The sequence below is a fragment of the Salvelinus fontinalis genome, chromosome 3 (assembly GCF_029448725.1).
Source record: "Salvelinus fontinalis isolate EN_2023a chromosome 3, ASM2944872v1, whole genome shotgun sequence".
NCBI classification, from domain to species: domain Eukaryota; kingdom Metazoa; phylum Chordata; class Actinopteri; order Salmoniformes; family Salmonidae; genus Salvelinus; species Salvelinus fontinalis.
The window spans coordinates 55,440,883-55,462,010 of NC_074667.1; positions in this window are offsets into that span (position 1 = coordinate 55,440,883).

A 21,128-nucleotide genomic window follows, 5' to 3' on the forward strand; every position below is an offset into this window, starting at 1 on the left:
CAACATTCAAATCTGTTCATATACACCTCCAGGAAGAATATGACACCTTTTTTTTAAATGTTCTGACAAGCGAATGCTTAGATTTGGTCATTTTCACATCTTCATAAACTCATAGAATGTTTGGGAAGGACATTTGTAAGGCATTTGTGAAAATGTATAGCAATATAGAGTGGGAAAGAGGCCGTGCGTTTGGACAATTAAAACATTCTTTTTTTTACATTTAACTAGGCAAGTCACTTAAGAACAAATTCTTATTTACAATGACGAACCCATATCAATTGCATGCCGCCCTATGGGACTCCCAATAACAGCCAGATGTGATACAGCCTGGATTTGAACGAGGGACTGTAGTGACACCACTTGCACTGAGATGCAGTGCCTTAGACCTCTGCGCCACTCAGGTGCCCAATTTATAGACACTGCAGTGAATAAAACCTAATAAAAACATATGTCTTGTCGTGGACCGGAGTCTACGCAGACAGATGCACCATAGCTAATCAGAGCTACAGTAGTGCTATATGCAAATACGCGGGTATGCCATCATTCACTTTGAACTGGTCTGTGTGTTTACAGGCAGTAGCAACAGCGCAACTTTAGATCATTAGAACGTATTCGCCAAAGCCACCTGAATGGATTTCTGGAAATATGTAAATACTGTACCAAGGGAGTCCTCTTACATTTGGGATTTCACGGTCCTATTGATCAAACAGCCATGAAAAGGTAGGCTCTCGCTCGCTAAGTTGGTTGCCTATGCACATCAACAAAAACAAGGTCAGCAACTAATGCTAGACAGAACGAGATGAGCAAACAATCTAAGGGAACATTATTAGATATATCCTCTCAAACTTTTTCAGCTAATTGGCCGTCCAAATTGCACTGGTAAACGATGGGGCATAGTAGCCTGCTCGTCCTTATGCAGCTTGCCTGCCAATGCATGCTTGTCCCAACAAACATATTGACAACTGAATGGGAATTTGCCTGCCTTCCCACCCATTTGATCAATGACAAATGCATTTGATTGACAACTAAGAGATTTGTTAACTGTGGATAACAGTCGTTCAGCATAGCTAGTTAGCTATCCAAATGACACCTGCATCTCTAGCTGTAGCCACTGAAAAACGATGAGGGGGAAAAAGTTGGTTACTCACCCACTCTTCCAATGACTTGACATCCTCCCAGCAGCTAGCTAGTTACAGTTGAAGTCGGAAGTTTACGTACACTTAGGTTGGAGTCATTATAACAAGTTTTTCAACCACTCCACAAATTTCTTGTCAACATACTATAGTTTTGGCAAGTCGGTAGGACATCTACTTTGTGCATGACACAAGTCATTGTTCTAATTGTTTACAGACAGATTATTTCACGTATAATTCACTGTATCACAATTCCAGTGGGTCAGAAGTTCACATACACTAAGTTGGCTGTGCCATTAAACAGCTTGGAAAATTCCAGAAAATGATGTCATGGCTTTAGAAGCTTCTGATAGGCTAATTGACATCATTTGAGTCAATTGGAGGTGTACCTGTGGATGTATTTCAAGGCCAACCTTCAAACTCAGTGCCTCTTTGCTTGACATCATGGGAAAATCAAAAGAAATCATCCAAGACTTCAGAAAAAGAAATGTAGACCACCACAAGTCTGCTTCATCCTTGGGAGCAATTTCCAAATGCCTGAAGGTACCACGTTCATCTGTACAAACAATAGTACGCAAGTATAAACACCATGGGACCATGCAGCCGTCATACCGCTCAGGATGGAGATGTGTTCTGACTCCTAGAGATGAACGGACTTTGGTGCGAAAAGTGTAAATCAATCCCAGAACAACAGCAAAGGACCTTGTGAAGATGCTGGAGGAAACAGGTACAAAGTATGTATATCCACAGTAAAACGAATCCAATATCGACATAACCTGAAAGGCCGCTCAGCAAGGAAGAAGCCACTGCTCCATAAAAAGCCAGACTACGGTTTGCAACTGCACATGGGGACAAAGATTGTACTTTTTGGAGAAATGTCCTCTGGTCTGATCAAACAAAAATATAACTGTTTGGCCATAATGGCCATCATTATGTTTGGAGGAAAAAGGGGGAGGCTTGCAAGCCGAAGAACACCATCCCAACCATGATGCACGGGGTTGGCAGCATCATGTTGTGGGGGTGCTTTGCTGCATGAGGGACTGGTGCACTTCACAAAATAGATGGCTTCATGAGGAGGCAAAATTATGTGGATAAATTGAAGCAACATCAGTCAGGAAGTTAAGCTTGGTCACAAATGGGTCTTCCAAATGGACAATGACCCCAAGCATACTTCCAAAGTTGTGGCAAAATGGCTTAAGGACAACAAAGTCAAGGTATTGGAATAGCCATCACAAAGCCCTGACCTCAATAGATGGTAGAATATGTGTAGAATATGTGTGGGCAAGACTGAAAAAGCGTGTGCGAGCTCTGTCAGGAGGAATGGACCAAAATTCACCCAACTTATTGTGGGAAGCTTGTGGAAGGCTACCTGAATCGTTTGACCCAAGTTAAACAATTTAAAGGCAATGCTACCAAATACTAATTGAGTGCATGTAAACTTCTGACCCACTGGGAATGTGATGAAATAAATAAAAGCTGAAATAAATCATTCTCTCTACTATTATTCTGACATTTCACATTCTTAAAATAAAGTGGCGATCGTAACTGACCTAAAACAGGAAATATTTACAAGGATTAAATGTCAGGAACTGTGAAAAACGGAGTTTAAATGTATTTGGCTAAGGTATATGTAAACGTCCGACTTCAACTGTAGCTAACGTTAGGCTCCGTGTTTTAAGCTTGATAAATAAATAGCTACATTAATAGATACGCTAGTCCAGAGGTGTCAAACTCAAGCAGCTCACAGGCCAATTTGAAAAAACACAGCAAATTCACGGGCCAGACATTGCCAATTTGATTTTACAAAAAATATGTGCACCTCCAACCCAAACTGCCATTGTTTTATTTGAAAAATATTGCCCTTTATAATGTCCACTAATATGTACATAGGATGCTGTATATAGAATTTTAACATATTAAAACACAAGCAGCCTTTGCTGCCCTGACCTTAGTTATCTTAGTTATCTTTATTATTTTGGTTAGGTCAGGGTGTGACGAGGGTGTTATAGGTGTTTTGTCCTGTCTAGGTTTTTTTTTATATCTATGGTGTTTTGGCATTTTCTAGGTAAATGTAGGTCTATGGTGGCCTGAATTGGTTTCCAATCAGAGACAGCTGTTTATCGTTGTCTCTGATTGGGGATCCTATTTAGGTTGCCATTATCCATTTTGGTTTTGTGGGTTATTGTCTATATGTAGTTGCATGTCAGCACTCGTGTTTATAGCGTCACGTTCGTTTTGTTGTTTTGTATAGTTTGTTCAGTATTCTTCATCAAATAAAGAAGAATGTATTCAAATCACGCTGTGCCTTGGTCTCATCAATACGACGAACATGACAGAATAACCCACCAATCCAGGACCAAGCAGCGTGATAAGGAGGAACAGCGCTTAATGGGGAAATTGACATGGGAGGAAATATTGGATGAAGGCAGCTAAAGTGGAACGGCGATACTACGAGGAGAAATACCGGAGAATAGAGGAACGGCGACGATATGAAGGTTCACGGCTAGCACGGAAGCACGAGAGACAGACCCAATACATTTTTCGGGGGGGCACACGAGGAGATTGGCTGATTCAGGTAGGAGACCTGAGCCAACTCCTCGTGTTTACCGTGGGGAGCGTGTAACTGGTCAGGCACCGTGTTATGCAGAGATGCGCATGGTGTCTCGAGTTCGCATTCTTAGCCCGGTGCGCTCTATTCCAGCTCCTCGCATTTGCCGGGCTAGAATGGGCATCCAGCCAAAACGTATTGAGCCAGCTCTATGTTCTGTATCTCCAATGTGTCTCCACAGTCCAGTGTATCCTGTTCCTCCTCCCCGCACTCGCCCTGAGGTGCGTGTCCTCAGCCTGGTACCACAAGTTCCGGCACTACGCACCAGGCCTCCAGAGCGCCTCCAGGGTCCAGTACGCCCTGTTCCTGCTCCTCGCACTCATCCTGAGGTGCATGTTCCCAGCCCGGTACCACCAGCGACAGTACCCAGTCCAGAGCGTCCGGCGACAATACCCAGTCCAGAGCGTCCGGCGACAGTACCCAGTCCAAAGCGTCCGGCGACAGTACCCAGTCCAGAGCGTCTGGCGACAGTACCCAGTCCAGAGCTTCCGGCGACAGTTCACAGACCGGAACCTCCAAAGACGGGCCACAGTCCGGAACTTCCAACGACGGGCCACAGTCCAGAACCTCCAACGAGGGGCCACAGTCCGGAACCTCCATCGACGGGCCACAGTCCGGAACCTCCATCGACGGGCCACAGTCCGGAACCTCCATCGACGGGCCACAGTCCGGAACCTCCATCGACGGGCCACAGTCCGGAACCTCCATCGACGGGCCACAGTCCGGAACCTCCAACGGCGGGCCACAGTCCGGAGCCTCCAGCGACGATCCCCAGTCCGGCGCCTCCAGCGACGGTCCCCAGTCCAGAACATCCGGTGATGATCCACGCAGCGAGGGTCCCCAGCCCGGGGCATACGGCGAGGATCCGCAGTCCAGAGCCTCCGACGATGATCCACGGGTCTGTGCTACATGAGCGGACTCAGTGTAAAGAAGGGGGGTGGCGTCCCGAACCGGAGCCGCCACCGAGGTTAGATGCCCACCCAGACCCTCCCATATAGGTTTAGGTTTGCGGCCGGGAGTCCGCACCTTTAGGGGGGAGTACTGTCACGCCCTGACCTTAGTTATCTTTGTTTTCTTTATTATTTTGGTTAGGTCAGGGTGTGACGAGGGTGGTATGGGTGTTTTTGTCTTGTCTAGGGGTTTTGGTATATCTATGGGGTTTTGGTATTGTCTAGGTAAATGCAGTTCTATGGTGGCCTGAATTGGTTCCCAATCAGAGATAGCTGTTTACCGTTGTCTCTGATTGGGGATCCTATTTAGGTTGCCATTATCCATTTTGGTTTTGTGGGTTATTGTCTATGTGTAGGTGCATGTCAGCACTCGTGTTTATAGCGTCATCTTCATCAATTAAAGAAGAATGTATTCAAATCACGCTGCGCCTTGGTCTCATCAATACGACGAACGTGACAGCTCTGCTTGCAGATGTGCATAATATGCTGCGAACCCTAAACCAAAAAGTATTTAATATTTTCAAATAACAAATCTTGAGCTATAGGTTGTTATAAAATTGAAACTTAAAACGTGTATTTTTTTTTGCACTGCTTGAATCACATGTGCGGTCAATGCAGCATTGCTGTATGGGGCACTCAAAATGTCTTGTAGTTGAGTATTCAGCCAAGGCTACTGCTCAAATGTTGCTGTAATATGCTTACATGTTTCTCCTTTGCATGGTGTTTTGTTGCAGGTTTTGTTTTTTGGTTATTCATTGTCGAGCTTTACAAACCAAAGCCAGACTGCAACATTTTAGTAGCCTAAGAACACATTTATGCTTAATCCAAAAATGTGGTCAGAGGCACGGTATGGATGGTGTGACGCTCGGTAGGCACTTAAAGGGCAAATTGAGCTCTGTACTGCATTGCCATGCACCTCTCGAAATGTGTAACAATTCTGAGAGCTCTTTATAGCTTCGCATTGACATGATCGTTCTTTTTAATTTGATTTATTTCACCTTTATTTAAACAGGGAGTCACCTTGAGACTAAAAATCTATTTTATAAGAGAGCCCTGTATGCATTACAATAAGAACTGAATAATCAAACATACACTATGTGTCACGTTCCTGACCTTATTTTCCTTTGTTTAACTTTGTTTAGTTGGTCAGGACGTGAGCTGGGTGAGTAGTCTATGTGTTTCTATGTGGGGTTAAATGTGTTGCCTGATATGGTTCTCAATTAGAGGCAGGTGTTTGATGTTTCCTCTGATTGAGAACCATAGTAAGGTAGGCTGTTCTCACTGTTTGTTTGTGGGTGAGTGTTGCTATGTCTGTGTCTGTGCATTACACGGTACTGTCTCATTCGTTCACGTCGTTTATTTGATTTGTATTTTGTCAGTGTTCTGTTTTGGTTGGATCTTCATTAAATTTCAATATGTATTCAGCGCCCGCTGCGCATTGGTCCGCTCAATCACCTATAGACGATCGTTACACTATGTGTATAAAACAATATAATTCAGCACACAATAAAAAAATAAACATATTTAATAAAAGCTATGACATACAACTACATATAGGTTGTCCTGAATCAATAATTTAAACTGCCTGAGCACATGTAACTGCAGTGACTGAACTGAAACTGAAACAGTGTATCCGAAATGGGTGGAGGCAGCAAACAATGTACCAGGCCAGCTGTGATTTACAATGGCAATATTTTTTGGACTCGCTAGAAATGTATTTGTAAATTATATTAATCATTCATTGAACTGCGTCTATCTTCTGTCGAACAATGCCTACCTGTAAATCGTAGGATTTTGAGTCAAATAGAACCCATATTTAATATCTCTTATAAAGTTGGTTTTGTAACAAACTGGAAATTCAATATTTTTTACTGATATTATGATTGTCTGTATGTTTCATGTGTAACGCTCGTCTTCCTCCTCGTCTGCAGAGGAGCAAGGATCGGACCAAAATGCAGCGTGGTTTGAACACATACTTTTAATAATATCAAAGAAGACGAAAAAACACTTGATAAACTACAAAACGACGTGAACAGACCTGAACATGAGAACATAAAACAGGAACGAACGAACGAAACGAAACAGTACCGTGTGGAGAACAAACACAGACACAGCAACAATCACCCACAAACAAACAGTGAGAACAGCCTACCTTAATATGGTTCTCAGTCAGAGGAAACGTAAAACATCTGCCCCTGATTGAGAACCATATCAGGCTAGTTGGCAATGAACCCCACATAGAAACACATAACATAAAATGCCCACCCAGCTCACGTCCTGACCAACTAAACAATACAGAACAAAGGAAATAAGGTCAGGAACGTGACAGTACCCCCTTGCCAACCTTACCTGGTTGAATGCTCCCCGTAGCCCGACCAGTGCGGAGAGGTGGAATAACCTGCACTGGGCTGTGTTGGCGAACCGGGGACACCATGCGTAAGGCTGGTGCTATGTATGCCGGCCCGAGGAAACGCACTGGAGACCAGACGCGTTGAGCCGGCTTCATGGCACCTGGCTCAATGCTCAATCTAGCCCGGCCGATATGTGGAGCTGGAATGTACCGCACCGGGCTATGCACACGTACAGGAGACACCGTGCGCTTTACCGCATAACATGGTGTCTGCCCATACTTTCGCTCTCCACGGTAAGCTCGAGGAGTTGGCGCAGGTCTCCTACCTGACTTCTCTACACTCCCTTGTAGCCCCGCCACACTCCCTTGTATCCCCCCCCCCCCCCAAGAAATGTTTGGGCTTGACTCTCGGGCTTCCTACCGTGTCGTCGTGCTGCCTCCATTCGGCGGTATCCCTCCGCACACTGCTCCAGAGAATCCCAGGCGGGCTCCGGCATTCTCCCTGGGTCGATCGCCCACCTGTCGATCTCCTCCCACGTAGTGTAATCTAGACTCTGCTCCCATGTCCATTCCTCCTTGCGCTGCTCCTGCTGCCGCTGCTTGGTCCTTGGTTGGTGGGTGATTCTGTAACGCTCGTCTTCCTCCTCGTCTGAGGAGGAGCAAGGATCGGACCAAAATGCAGCGTGGTTTGAATACATACTTTTAATAATATCAACGAAGACGAAAAAACATTTGATAAACTACAAAACAACAAAACGACGTGAACAGACCTGAACATGGAGAACATAAAACATGAACGCAGGAACGAACGAACGAACGAAACAGTACCGTGTGGCGAACAAACACAGACACAGCAACAATCACCCACAAACAAACAGTGAGAACAGCCTACCTTAATATGGTTCTCAATCAGAGGAAACGTAAAACATCTGCCCCTGATTGAGAACCATATCAGGCTAGTTGACAATGAACCCAACATAGAAACACATAACATAGAATGCCCACCCAGCTCACGCCCTGACCAACTAAACAATACAGAACAAAGGAAATAAGGTCAGGAATGTGACATGTCTGCAAAGTAGCTAAAACGCAGTCAGTTCCACATTAAACAAGACACTTCAACCAAAATACCACATTAATAGACTTTAGACACTGAACAGAAAGATGATCTATAATATTTTCACACTCTCAAATATACACTGTACAAAACACTAAGAATACCTGCTCTTTCCATGACATAGACTGACCAAGTAATTCCAGGTGAAACCTATGATCCTTTATTGATGTCATTTGTTAACTCCACTTCAATCAGTGTAGATGAAAGGAAGGAGACAGGTTAAAGAAGGATTTTTAAGCCTTGAGACAATTGAGACATGGATTGTGTATGTGTGCCATTCAGAGGATGAATGGGCTAGACAAAAGATTTAGGTGACTGAACGGGGTATGATAGTAGGTTCCAGGCGCACTGGTTTGTTTCACGGACTGCAACGCTGATAGGTTTTTCATGCTCAACAGTTTCTCTTGTGTATCGATAATGGTCCACCAACCAAAGGACATCCAGCCAACCTGACACAACTGTGGGAAACGTTGGAGTCAACATGGGCCAGCATCCCTGTGGAACGCTTTCGACACCTTGTACAAGTTGACTGGATGTCAGCTTACATGTGTTAGTTGACTGTGATAAATAACATCTGGAAATCCATTGTACAATTGCAAATGGCGGCTTTGAGCTTCTGTCTCTTTACATTATATTTAGAGGGAGGCAATGCTAATGTTTATTTACCTTCTTTCCAGCTATGCTTGTTACAACAAACTGCAGAATGACTCTACGAATGCCCTAACAGGACCACAATAGTTACTTCAAGAGTGCTAAGAAAAGCCCAACTATTCTCTCATCTGCTGTGTGCTATGTTCATAACCAGGCACTAGCCAGCCAGGCTAATAGACCACAATTTTTAGTAGCCCAGGTCCAAAATCTGTGCCATATGATATTTGACGAGACAAAATATTTTAGTCTGAAAAGTTCTAGCCTCAGGCTAGTGGGATGAATTTCTATCCCTGTTCACCCCCCCCCCCCCCCTCCCCCCACAATAGTTACTTCAAGAGTGCTAAGAAAAGCCCAATTATTCTCTCATCTGCTGTCTGCTATGTTTATAACCAGGCACTAGCCAGCCAGGCTAATAGACCACCATTTTTAGTAGCCCAGGTCCAAAATCTGTGCCATATGATATTTGACGAGACAGTGGGCATGCCCCACTGGCTAGAAAGGATGCAGTTGTGTTCTTATTTGTGATCTCCCCAATCCGTTTCATAAAAGTACAATACCAACAGCATCTAAATTACAGGTATACAAGACAAACAACAAATTGTGTCAAATGGATGGTTTCTTCAATATATTTTTAAGCAATTAGTTCAAGCTGTGTGAAGGCCAAGTGTAATTGCAGTTCTGATAATGAGATGCTGACTCTCAAGCAAAAAGCAAACAGTGTAAGAAAACCCATGCCTTTCATTAAAGATAACATGACCATGTTGACTTTGTTCTTCCATTTTCTCTATGAGACCTAGATTTTCTCTGTTTTTGAGATGTGGACCATTTCTGTGCTAAGGTGAACCTGACATTCTTGAAATAAATAAGGCTCTAGAACCCTGAAACTCAACTCTGGACCTCGAAGACAGATCCACTGCCTTTTCATTGTTCCCCTCTAATCAAGGACTGATTTAGACCTGGGACACCAGGTGTGAGGAATTAATTATCAGGTAGAACAGAAAACCAGCAGACTCCGGACCTCGTAGGGTAAGAGTTGAATACCCCTGCAATAGAAGACCAGCATCTTATCTGCCAAAGTGTGTTTGATGGGATCTGAAGAAACATAAGGAGATGATACTGCTAGGGTCAGGTGTGGGTGCAGCGTAATGGATTGGATTTATAAAGCGCTTATACAAGTACTCAAAGTGCTTTACACTGACTGTAAGAAAAGAGTGTATGGAATATTTTCATTAGGGTCTGGTAGAGAAAACACATTCTGTAATTATTTTAACATTTGTTTAACAAATCATACCCTTCCACGTTATTTGTAACAGTTTTTAATTTAATTCTCACTTATTCAAACACAGAGTTGTATTCACAGAATGGCTCACTAAGGGTATGATGTTGTGTGAACCTTCTTAATGAAAATAAGTCCACACAGTACATAAACATATTAATTTCAGATCAATTTTATTAAAATGGGCAGATGTCATCAACTTTATATCTTTATATCATTATGCAGTGCACAGGAGGAATGCTTAAAAGTAACTATGAATCCAATCCCATATTGATTTCAAAAATGGCATAATAAATCACACCAATGCTTTGTAGACACATACAAAATGGGCTACGGCTATTTGATTTCAAATTTGAAGGTCTAAGTGGCAGTATTGGAAATATTAAACAATATCCTATACATTAACTATTTCATTACTGTATGATGGTACTAGTGCAGTTATTTTGAATACGTATTGATGTCACAATTTATTTTCTTTAAAGTGCATTTAAACAATACTCAATGCTCTTTACAATAACGGAAATATATGCATATTTATTTATTTAAAAAAGAAAACAACAAAGAACTAAGAAATCAAAAACAAAGAAACAGCAGCCATTCAGACAGTACATTGATGCAAAAAGAGTACAGGGACTATACATGACCTTAAGACATATAGAAAAGTAAAAACATTAGGGAATCCAGTACCATATGGCACTAATGGACACTGAAATGCATAGGTATGGCTAACATAAAAATAAACAATTACACACAATTTATATTATACATTGGAGTGGATGGAGAATGAATGGATTCTGGTGGCTTGATTGCAGAAGTTTCAAGTTGTACGTATGTACGGGATACACATGGTATTCGGGCCGTTTCTGTCTACCGGAATTCAGCCGACTTTGCCGGCATCTTACCAGATACCCCCCAGCAGCAGCCTGATGCAAATTTCAATACATGTGTACAAATTACACAATTTAGTAATTTTAAATATTACTATTATACATTTTATACAAATAAATGGTGATGATATAATACCATCCACAAAAAAAAGTGTTGTAATTAACACCATGTGACCGTGTAAGCGCCGGGCCCGCCACAGGAGTCATTACAGCGTGATGGAAGAAGGACATCCCGGCCAGCCAAACCCTCCCCTAACTCGGACGACGGTGGGCCAGATGTGGGTCACCTATATGGGTCTCCCGGTCACAGCCGGCACAGGTCTCGAACCAGCATCTGTAGCAACGCAGTTTACACTGTGACGCAGTGTCTAAGACCGCTGCGCCACTTGGTAGGCTCCAACCGCAAAGTTTTTCATGCTTATCAATTGCCTTTCACAAAGTATCAAAATACTGAAATACTACTCAAACAGGACTCTTAAAGAATTTAATTTAAATGCTAATTGTATTTTTTAATCACAGAAAATATGAGAAACTGTGGAAAAAGAATGAAATAACGAAATGTTATTTATATAAAGCAGCCCGTGTAATCATCTGCCAGAGAGTAGCCCCAATCGGCCCGAGCCCCAAGTAATACATTTGGGCCAGATAACTCACACCGGAATCGGCCCGAGCTCAATCCCCGCATCCTAGCCATAACACTGTTGAAGGCAGTGTCAAAGGCGGCCCAGAATCGGCCCACATGACGTAGGCCGAGCTAACTCTCAGCCGAGTTCCCCGACTCTCAGCCGCAATCGGCCTAGATCCACTGTGATAGCTAGGGAAGAAGAGAGAGGCCCAAGTCGGAGGGAAGCATTTCAAGTTAATTTATGGAATAAGAGTTTATATGCAGTTTCACGCCCGGTTTGAGGTGGGGATGTCTGCTTTACCAGGTGTATGGAGCTGACTCCAACACAAATGTTTTTTTGTGGATGGGTCCAAGTTTCCCTCTAGCAGGTGTCGTTCTTTCGTTGTTTCAACAACCAAGCAAGGAATTTTTGTATGGCGGTCAAAGAGAGTGTCGAATTTGGTCAACAAAAACATTTATGGCTTATTTGCGATGTGCTGTTTATTTGATTGAATAGAAGTTTATAACGCTTAAGTTGTTATGAGTGTACTGATTTAAGTAGGACACATGCGGTGGCGACTTTAGCATCTAAATCTTGGTGGGGCAAATTCAAGACATTTTTGGACTCACCTTGTTGTGCTGTGCTCGAACAGGAAGGTGGCGCCGTGGTCCTTCTTGTGGGTACATTTGTTAATCAAACTTTGTCATCAAAGTCTTGCATTCTCTTTGGTGCTTTCAAGACAACTGGGAACTCTGAAAAAAACAAGGTTGAATCATGACGTCAGTGATCTTCAGGTCGGAGCTCTAGAAAGAGGCTTAGTTCCCAAAATGGAATTCCAAGTTGGATGACCGTTCAAAACGTATTTTCCCAGTTGGAGCTTGTATTTTCTGAGTTCCAAATTGTCTTGAACTCACTGAAGTCTGAAATTTACCAGTTTTGAGTTTCCAGTTTTTTGAATGCAGCAGAGCTGCCTTACTCAAGAAAGCAAAAAAGAGACCATGTTTGTAAACGGCTTTATTATTATTATTTTGGGGATCCTGATTTTCCAACGTATTCAACCTTTTCTGGCCAGTGGTGTATTGCGAGTGAATGTTTATCCTTTTAAGTTTGGAAAAAAGACCCTTAATCCCAGACTTGGACCACACACCGTCTAAACTGAATATCAGGCTAGTGATTACTTTGCAAAGCTTGAAGTTAGCCACTGATTCCTTCCAAACCGCTCATTGTTGAATTTTCAATTAATGTTTATGTCCAATGACCGATGAGCACCAATACGTTTTATCTATAATTTCTCGTTATATGACAAGAATTGAAAAGGATTTGCCAGTAGATTGTCAACTTGATTCATGATTATGACTGCTTGTCTAGCTTGCTAGCTAAGATTTTGAAAGTATGATGTTCAGTCCAATCAAAGCTAGGGTAAAATGTGATTTGATGTCATTTTATCTGTGGACAATGACCTTGAGCCTTCTTGGATGGGCACTTCTAATGTAAATCTATGGCAGCACCCAAGAGGCTTGAATTGTCTAGCTCTCCCTGAAGATTTTGCAATGACGTAGTGTCCCCATGAGTGACAGAACACTGAATAAATCACAGCGCAACTAGAGAACGTTACCAACCCCTAAGCTCTGTATTTTCCACTGGTTGCCCCACCACCACAGAAAGCACTGAGCTAGGTTGAAACACCTGCATTTTGGAGCTGCCTTACTCAAGAAAGCAAAAAAGAGACCATGTTTGTATGCAGCTTTATTATTATTATTTTTGTGCTCCCGAGTGGTGCAGCGGTCTGAGGCACTGCATCTCAGTGCTAGAGGCATCACTACAGACCCTGGTTCGATTCCAGGCTGTATCACAACTGGTCATTATTGGGAGTCCCGTAGGGAGGTGCACAATTGTCCCAGCGTCGTCCTGGTTAGGGTTTGGCCGTTGTAGGCCATCATTGTAAATAATAATTTGTTCTTAACTGACTTGTCTAGTTATATAAATCTTTGGTATGACTGACATCTACTCTAACAGACAGCAACACATACTACGTAATTAAAATAGCAACACACTCCGTCATCTACAGACGACAACACACCCCATAATTAAAAGGGCAACACACTCCGTAATTTATGGTGCTTGACATTATGACAGTTCTCTCCGTTTGTCTTAAAGGTTGTGTTTGAATTATAAAGGTAAAAACAAAACCCAAAATGAAAACGACCTTAAGCAACCAACAAGATGAAAATCTACCAATATTTATTTCATAACTTCTAAATATAATGATATACACGTTCTGATACGTTCTGATATAAAGTTTTACCCATTCATTCAAATGGGAATAGAGTGACTTATGATTTTAGCCAGAGGGTTCTTTCTAGGAACAAATATTACACAATGTAACACGGACAATGGTATTTCCATGAATATTAAATATTGATTATGGTGCTATAATAAGCATGTACTGTAGTCATAGTGTCTGGAGGAAGTTTAAGTATTAATTCCAGGAAGATGCACTTCAGGGATCTCCCGTTAAGCTTAGAGAGCAAAGACAAGAATCTCTGAGGCTTTGCTGATGTCAAATAGATGAATGAACCGTAGTGACTGTCAAAGTAATCCTTCTGTTGTTCATTAAAATCCTTACTGTAATTAGCTTCCGCCATGCAGTAATTTGTATTTTAAACTAACTCATCGAAAAGTATTTTAAACTAACTCATCGATTGACCGTTTTGAAAACATACAGGTACTGACCCACTAGCAGTCCTATGGTAGGCTATTTAAAGCTGAGGAATTTGCAATATTGTCAGTGAGCTGTATGCTGTGACAGTGTGAATGTTCTGATGAGTGCTTAATATCAAGGATAGAAATTGAGGACGTTACAGTTCACTTCAGATCTAAACTGTTATCTGGTAGTATTTAATCTTGCAAACTTCATATGCCCTTTAATCAACAAGGTTTAGTTTAATAGTCCTGATGTCTGTCAAATCAATCTGTAACATCTTATTAGTGAAGTTAGAGTGTTGCATCTTCACCAGATTAATTTTGATCAAGGAGCAATTTCCCTCTAGATTGAATGCCAATCAATAAGCACAAAGCTGAAGATTGTTATTGATCTTCCTAATGGTTTCAGTGGACATATTTTTTTATTGAACAGAGACCCCAATTCAATCTAAAGTTCGTCTTGATGATATGAAAGGATTTATCTCATTAAATCTGTCTTTAATTTATTGATTGATTGATTGATTTATTTATTCATTCATTCATTAATGGATGCTTGCCTGGTTCTGGCTGTGTTTTCAATACAGGCAGTACGAAAGCTATACAGTAACACTTTCACAAATAAAAGTATAATCCTATGAAAATAACAGCTAGTGTTTTTATTATTACTCTCACACTTCTTTCATGCTTAACAAGAATAATAAAATGGCAACAGCTGAATTGTAATGGTAGGGAAGCCTGCATAGCTGGAACTGTGGACCAGGCTGTGAGCTGACCTAATAAGAGGGGTGGGGGGTAGGAGGGGAGGTTGGGGGGGGGTGCATTGACGATTGTCAGTGATGCAGCGAGCCACTGGCTTCAAGATGCTCCACACCATTGGACACTAGATGCCAAGACCATGCTGCTGCTCCCTTCCAACATATTCAATATAAGATAAGAGCCTATCTCCACACAGCAGATACACAGGTAATTTAACCTACATGGTGCCAGGTAAAAATATTTCTTGTCTGATGCAGTTAATTGAATATCAGTGAGGAGAGCAAAATGTAGATTCTGTGTTGCCAAACAAGTGCTGCATGTGTAAAATGTAGACCTCTTGCATTTCCTTTCTGAACCATTACAATGCATAAAAAATTTACATTAGCATGACTAATATGCCTTATAGACAGCTAGACTTCCCTGTTATACTATATTTGTGACCTTAAGATGTCCATCCACTTATCGCTGACCAAGAGCTTTTAGCATTGAAGCGCTCTGTGAGTGATGCATTTAATGAACCTGAACACTTTACTGGATTAGATGCAGGCCTTTTTTGTCCACATTAAATTCCCTCTTGGGTTGTGAAACAACAGAGTCATTTCCTGAGCTGGAAATATCCAGAGGTTCAATGCTAACCACTCCGCAAACTTAGGGGCCAGAACTCCATCATTGCAGCACACAATGTGGAGGCCAGATTATAATATGTTTTTAGTTATTATTTATTGTCATACTATATGTACCGGATAGTGTAGGTCGACAGATTTTTCACCTTGACGGCTCAAGTATTCAAACCAAAAACCTTTGGGTTACTGGCCAAACGTTCTTACCACAAGGCTACCTGCAGCCTGGTCTTGCCAGTAATCCAAAGCCATTTTATAAAAAGCAAGTTATGTAACGTTTATATTAGCTCTTTAGCTCAAAAGCCCAGAGGAATGCTTGAAGACAAAAAGCTCTGAGTTGAACAAACAAGTCAATTGGATTAAGATCCATCTGTGTTTTAAATAGGAAAAATAACAACATAAAAATGCCAAGTAGAGTGCAGATGGTGGAATGAAGCGAATGGTACCTGTACAGGAAGAAGGAGCATATCTTGTACAACGCCTCTTTAAATGAAGCGTGCTTTTAAACTGAACTCTGAACATTTCTTCTTGCAGATATTTCCTGCTAACCGTTAATACTGAATTTAGCATGTCATTTGGGCATTATTGCTTTCCACACTGCCGTTTCCCACCCGGACAAAAGAAACACCAATGTGAGAATGCTAATCATTGACTATGGCTCAGCGTTCAACACCATAGTGCCCTCAAAGCTCATCAATAAGCTAAGGACCCTGGGATTAAACACCTCCTTCTGCAACTGGATCCTGGACTTCCTGACGGGCCGCCCCCCAGGTGGTAAGGGTAGGTAACAACACATCCGCCACGCTGATCCTCAACACTGGGGCCCATCAGGGGTGTGTGCTCAGTCCCCTCCTGTACTCCCTGTTCACTCATGACTGCCCAACCAGGCACGACTACGCTGATCCTCAACACTGGGGCCCATCAGAGGTGCGTGCTCAGTCTCCTCCTGTACTCCCTGTTCACTCATGACTGCCCGGCCAGGCACGACTCCAACACCATCATTAAGTTTGCCAATGACACAACAGTGGTAGGCCTGATAACTGACAACAACGAGACAGCCTATAGGGAGGTCAGAGACCTGGTCGTGTGGTGCCAGGACAACAGGACCGAGCACGCCCTCATTCTCATTGACAGGGCTGCAGTTTAGCAGGTTGAGAGCTTCAAGTTCCTTGGTGTCCACATCACCAACAAACTAACATGGTCCAAGCACACCAAGACAGTCGTGAAGAGGGCACGACAAAACCTATTCAGGAGACTGAAAGATTTGGCATTGGTCCTCAGATCCTCAAAAGGTTATACAGCTGCACCATCGAGAGTATCCTGACCAGTTGCATCACTGCCTGGTATGGCAACTGCTCAGCCTCTGACCGCAAGGCACTACAGAGGGTAGTGCGAATGGCCCAGTACATCACTGGGGCCAAGCTTCCTGCCATCCAGGATCTCTATACCAGGCGGTGTCAGAGGAAGGCCCTAAAAATTGTCAAAGACTCCAGCCACCCTAGTCATAGGCTGTTCTCTCTGCTACCACACGGCAAGCGGTACCGGAGTGCCAAGTCTAGGTACAAGAGGCTTCTAAACAGCTTCTACCCCCAAGCCATAAGACTCCTGAACACCTAATCAAATGGCTCCCCAGACTATTTTCATTGCCACCCCGCCCCTCCCCTCTTTTACACCTCTGCTACTCTCTGTTGTTATCATCTATGCATAGTCACTTTAATAACTCTACCTACATGTACATATTACCTCAACTAACTGGTGCCCCCGCACATTGACTCTGTACCGGTACCCCCTGTACATAGTCTCGCTACTGTTATTTAACTGCTGCTCTGTAATTACGTGTTACTTTTATTTCTTATTCTTATCCATATTTTTTAAAACTGCATTGTAGGTTAGGGGCTCGTAACTAAGCATTTCACTGTAAGGTCTACACCTGTTGTATTTGGCGCATGTGACTAATACAATTTGATTTGATTTAATACGTGTCACATATCAGTTTGCAAACAATGTCATTTTTTAAATATTTGAGTTAATAAAGCCTGCATACAAACATCGTCTCTTTTTGCTTTCTTGAGTAAGGCAGCTCCAAAATGCAGCTGTTTCAACCTAGCTCAGTGCTTTCTGTGGTGGTGGGGCAGCCAGCGGAAAATACAGAGTTTAGGGGTAGGTAATGTTCTCTAGTTGCGCCGTGATTGGCTCAGTGTTCTGTCACTCATGGAGACACTAAGTCATTGCGGACTGAACGAAGTTATGTAGAGCACCTCAAGATAAAACGTAATATTCAATATCGGCAAGTTAGACTAAAATATTAGCACTACATAATCTGGTGGGTGATAACCTTCAATCTGGATAATAACACAAAACAAATCTTAAGACTAGAGACATTTATCGACAAATATTACGAAAACAAGCAACAGCCAAACATGACGGAGAGTAAGACAGTGGAACCGATTTCAAAACGCAAACGTTCTACAGACACAGACGATTTAATATTTTAACCACGGGGAATGGTAAAGGTCGAAACCGATCTGTTAAAATCAATAAATGACAAACTGGGTATACTTGAATTAGTTAGTAAGGATATAAAAGAGTTGAAGGCAAGCCTCAAGATGAGTGATGAAAAAGCTGTGACATTGGAGAAGGATACACACAAGCTAAAAGGGACAGTCAATAAGATTGAAACCGAAATGAATGAAATTAAAAAGGAGAACACCGTTCTGAGGGAAGCCTTACTGGACATACAAACTAGATCAATGAGAGAGAATCTGGTACTTACAGGTATCCAGGAGAAAGAAGGGGAAGTTCCTGAATCTGTAGTGAGAGAGTTCCTCCTTACAGCGCTTCAGATCCCACGCGAATAACAAGATAAACAATATAAAGCATACGGGATCTTTAAAATGTATATAGGTTTGGAACTTTTGTGAAATAGCATAGTTACAAATAGAAATCAAACTGGATGGACATCAGAAATAGAGGAAGGACTAAGAACAAACAAGAGAGATCTATTATAAAGTAGACTGTGTCTGTAAAATGTGTATAAGATGTATAAATTGAATGTAAAAGCAGAAGTGTTTATTAGTTTACTCCAATTGGGGGATTGGTGGTAGGGTTTGCGGGGAATAATGATAAAGGTATACTCTTTAAAAAAGTATGTATGTCTATGTATATATGTGTATATGTATGCATACGTGTATGGATATATATATTTACCAAAAAAATATGGGGGATTGGAAATGATGCAGACAATTACATTGGAAGCAACGTTCTTTCAGCAATATTAAGCTGATCCACCCCTTAAGAAAAAATAATAATAATAATAATAAAAAATAAAAAAGTAATTGCAAAATCTGCAGGGTGTCACACCCTGATCTGTTTCACCTGTCCTTGTGATTGTCTCCACCCCCCTCCAGGTGTCGTGCATCTTCCCCATTATCCCCTGTGTATTTAGGCACGAGGAATTGCTTCGTGGCCTTGTGGAGGAGGTCCAAACGTTGGTTGAATGCCAAGACCGGGCATTGGACAGTTTGCTGGCGCAATTCCATTGTTTGTCTGGGAGGCCACCTACCACGGTGGTAACCCCACAGCGACTCAGCTGCTAGCAGCGCCATCTCATCGGTCACGCTCTCTTCTCGGGAGCCCCGCTTACCACCTCTGGAACACTTCAATGGAGAGCCGAGCAACTGTTGGGCGTTCCTAGCTCATTGTGCCCTCGTCTTTGAGCTTCAGCCCTCCTCCTTCCCCTCAGATTGATCCAAGAATGTCAAGCCGGATGCACTGTGCCGCCACTATAGCCCCACGGGTACCACCCCGGAGCCTGAGACCACCTCGTGCCTGGTGATGGCACTCAACTGGGGTATAGTGAAACAGGTCCGGGAGCGGTCCCAGCCGAACCTTGGGCGGCGCCCTGATAATCGAATGTTCGTGCCTGACACTGTCCACTCTGCGGTCCTGGAGTGGGCCCATTCTTCCATTCTTCCGTGCACCCGTCGGACCCTGGCCATCGTGCGACAACACTTTTGGTGGCCTACGATGGTTCCGGATGTTGCCGTGTTTGTCTCCGCCTGCACGGTCTGTGCTCAGAATAAGACTCCTCGGCAAACTCTGGCTGGTCTTCTGCAAACACTGCTGTCCCTCACCGGGCCTGGTCCCATATATCCATGGATTTTGTCTGAGGGCAACACTGCCATCCTGACAGTGGTCGACCGGTTTTCCAAGGCCGCTCACTTCATTCCTCTCCCCAAACTACCCTCGGCCAAGGAGACGGCCCAGCTCATGGTGCAGCACGTCTTCCGGATCCATGGACTGCCCGTGGACATGGTCTCTGACCGGGGGCGTCAGTTCTCGAACCGGTTCTGGAAGGTCTTGTGTGCCCTCAATGGGTCGTTGGCCAGCCTGTCCTCTGGCTTCCAGTCGGAGCGAGGGAGGCGACCAGGATCTTGAGACTACTCTGCGCTGCCTGGTCTCCGCCATCCCAACCTCCTGGAGCCAGCAGCTGATGTGGGTCAAGTACTCGCACAACACCCTTCCCTGCTCTGCCGCGGGCCTATCTCCATTTGAGTGTTCCCTGGGGTATCAGCCCCCGCTCTTCCCCGAGCAGAAAGAAGAGGTCGGCGTACCTTCTGCTCAGATGTTTATCCGCTGCGGTCGTTGTAGCTGGAGGAGAGCCCGGACGGCCCTCCTCAAGACCACCTCCCGGTATCGACGACAGGTGGATCGCCATCGAACCCCGGCTCCCCGGTATCGTCTCGGGCAGAAGGTGTGGCTAACCACCCGGGATCTGCCCCTACGGGTGGAATAGCGCAAACTTTCCCCCGGTTTATTGGCCCATTTCCCATCTCCAAGATTATTAGCCCCTCTGCTGTTTTTCTTCTATTGCCCCTTACCCTTTGTATACATCCCACCTTTCATGTGTCCATAGTCAAGCCTGTTTCACATCCCTTTGTCTCCTGTTCCCAGGTCCACACCTCTCCCCCATCGTCTCCTGAAGGTTCGACCTCAGGGCAGGGGGTTCCAGTACCTGGTTGACTGGGAGGGTTATGGACCGGAGAAGGGGTCCTGGATTTTAGGGGTGTCGTCCTCATGGATTTTCAACGTCGACATCCTGGTCAACCAGGTATGCGCCCAGGTACGACAACAGGTGGCACCCCTGGGGGGAGGGGGGGGTACTGTCACACCCTGATCTGTTTCATATGTCCTTGTGATTGTCTCCACCCCCCTTGTCTGTTGCCAGTTCGTCTTGTTTGTCAAGTCAACCAGTGTTTTTGTTCTCAGCTCCTGCTTTTTCCAGTCTCTCCTTTTTCTCGCCCTCCTGGTTTTGACCCTTGCCTGTCCCAACTGAGTCCATCTGCCTGACCAGTCTGCCTGACCCTGAGTTGGGTCTGCTGACCTGTATCGTTGCCCCACCTCTGGTTTACTGACCCCTGCCTGCCTTGACCTGTCTATTGCCTATCCCTGTTGGACTATTAGACCATTGTC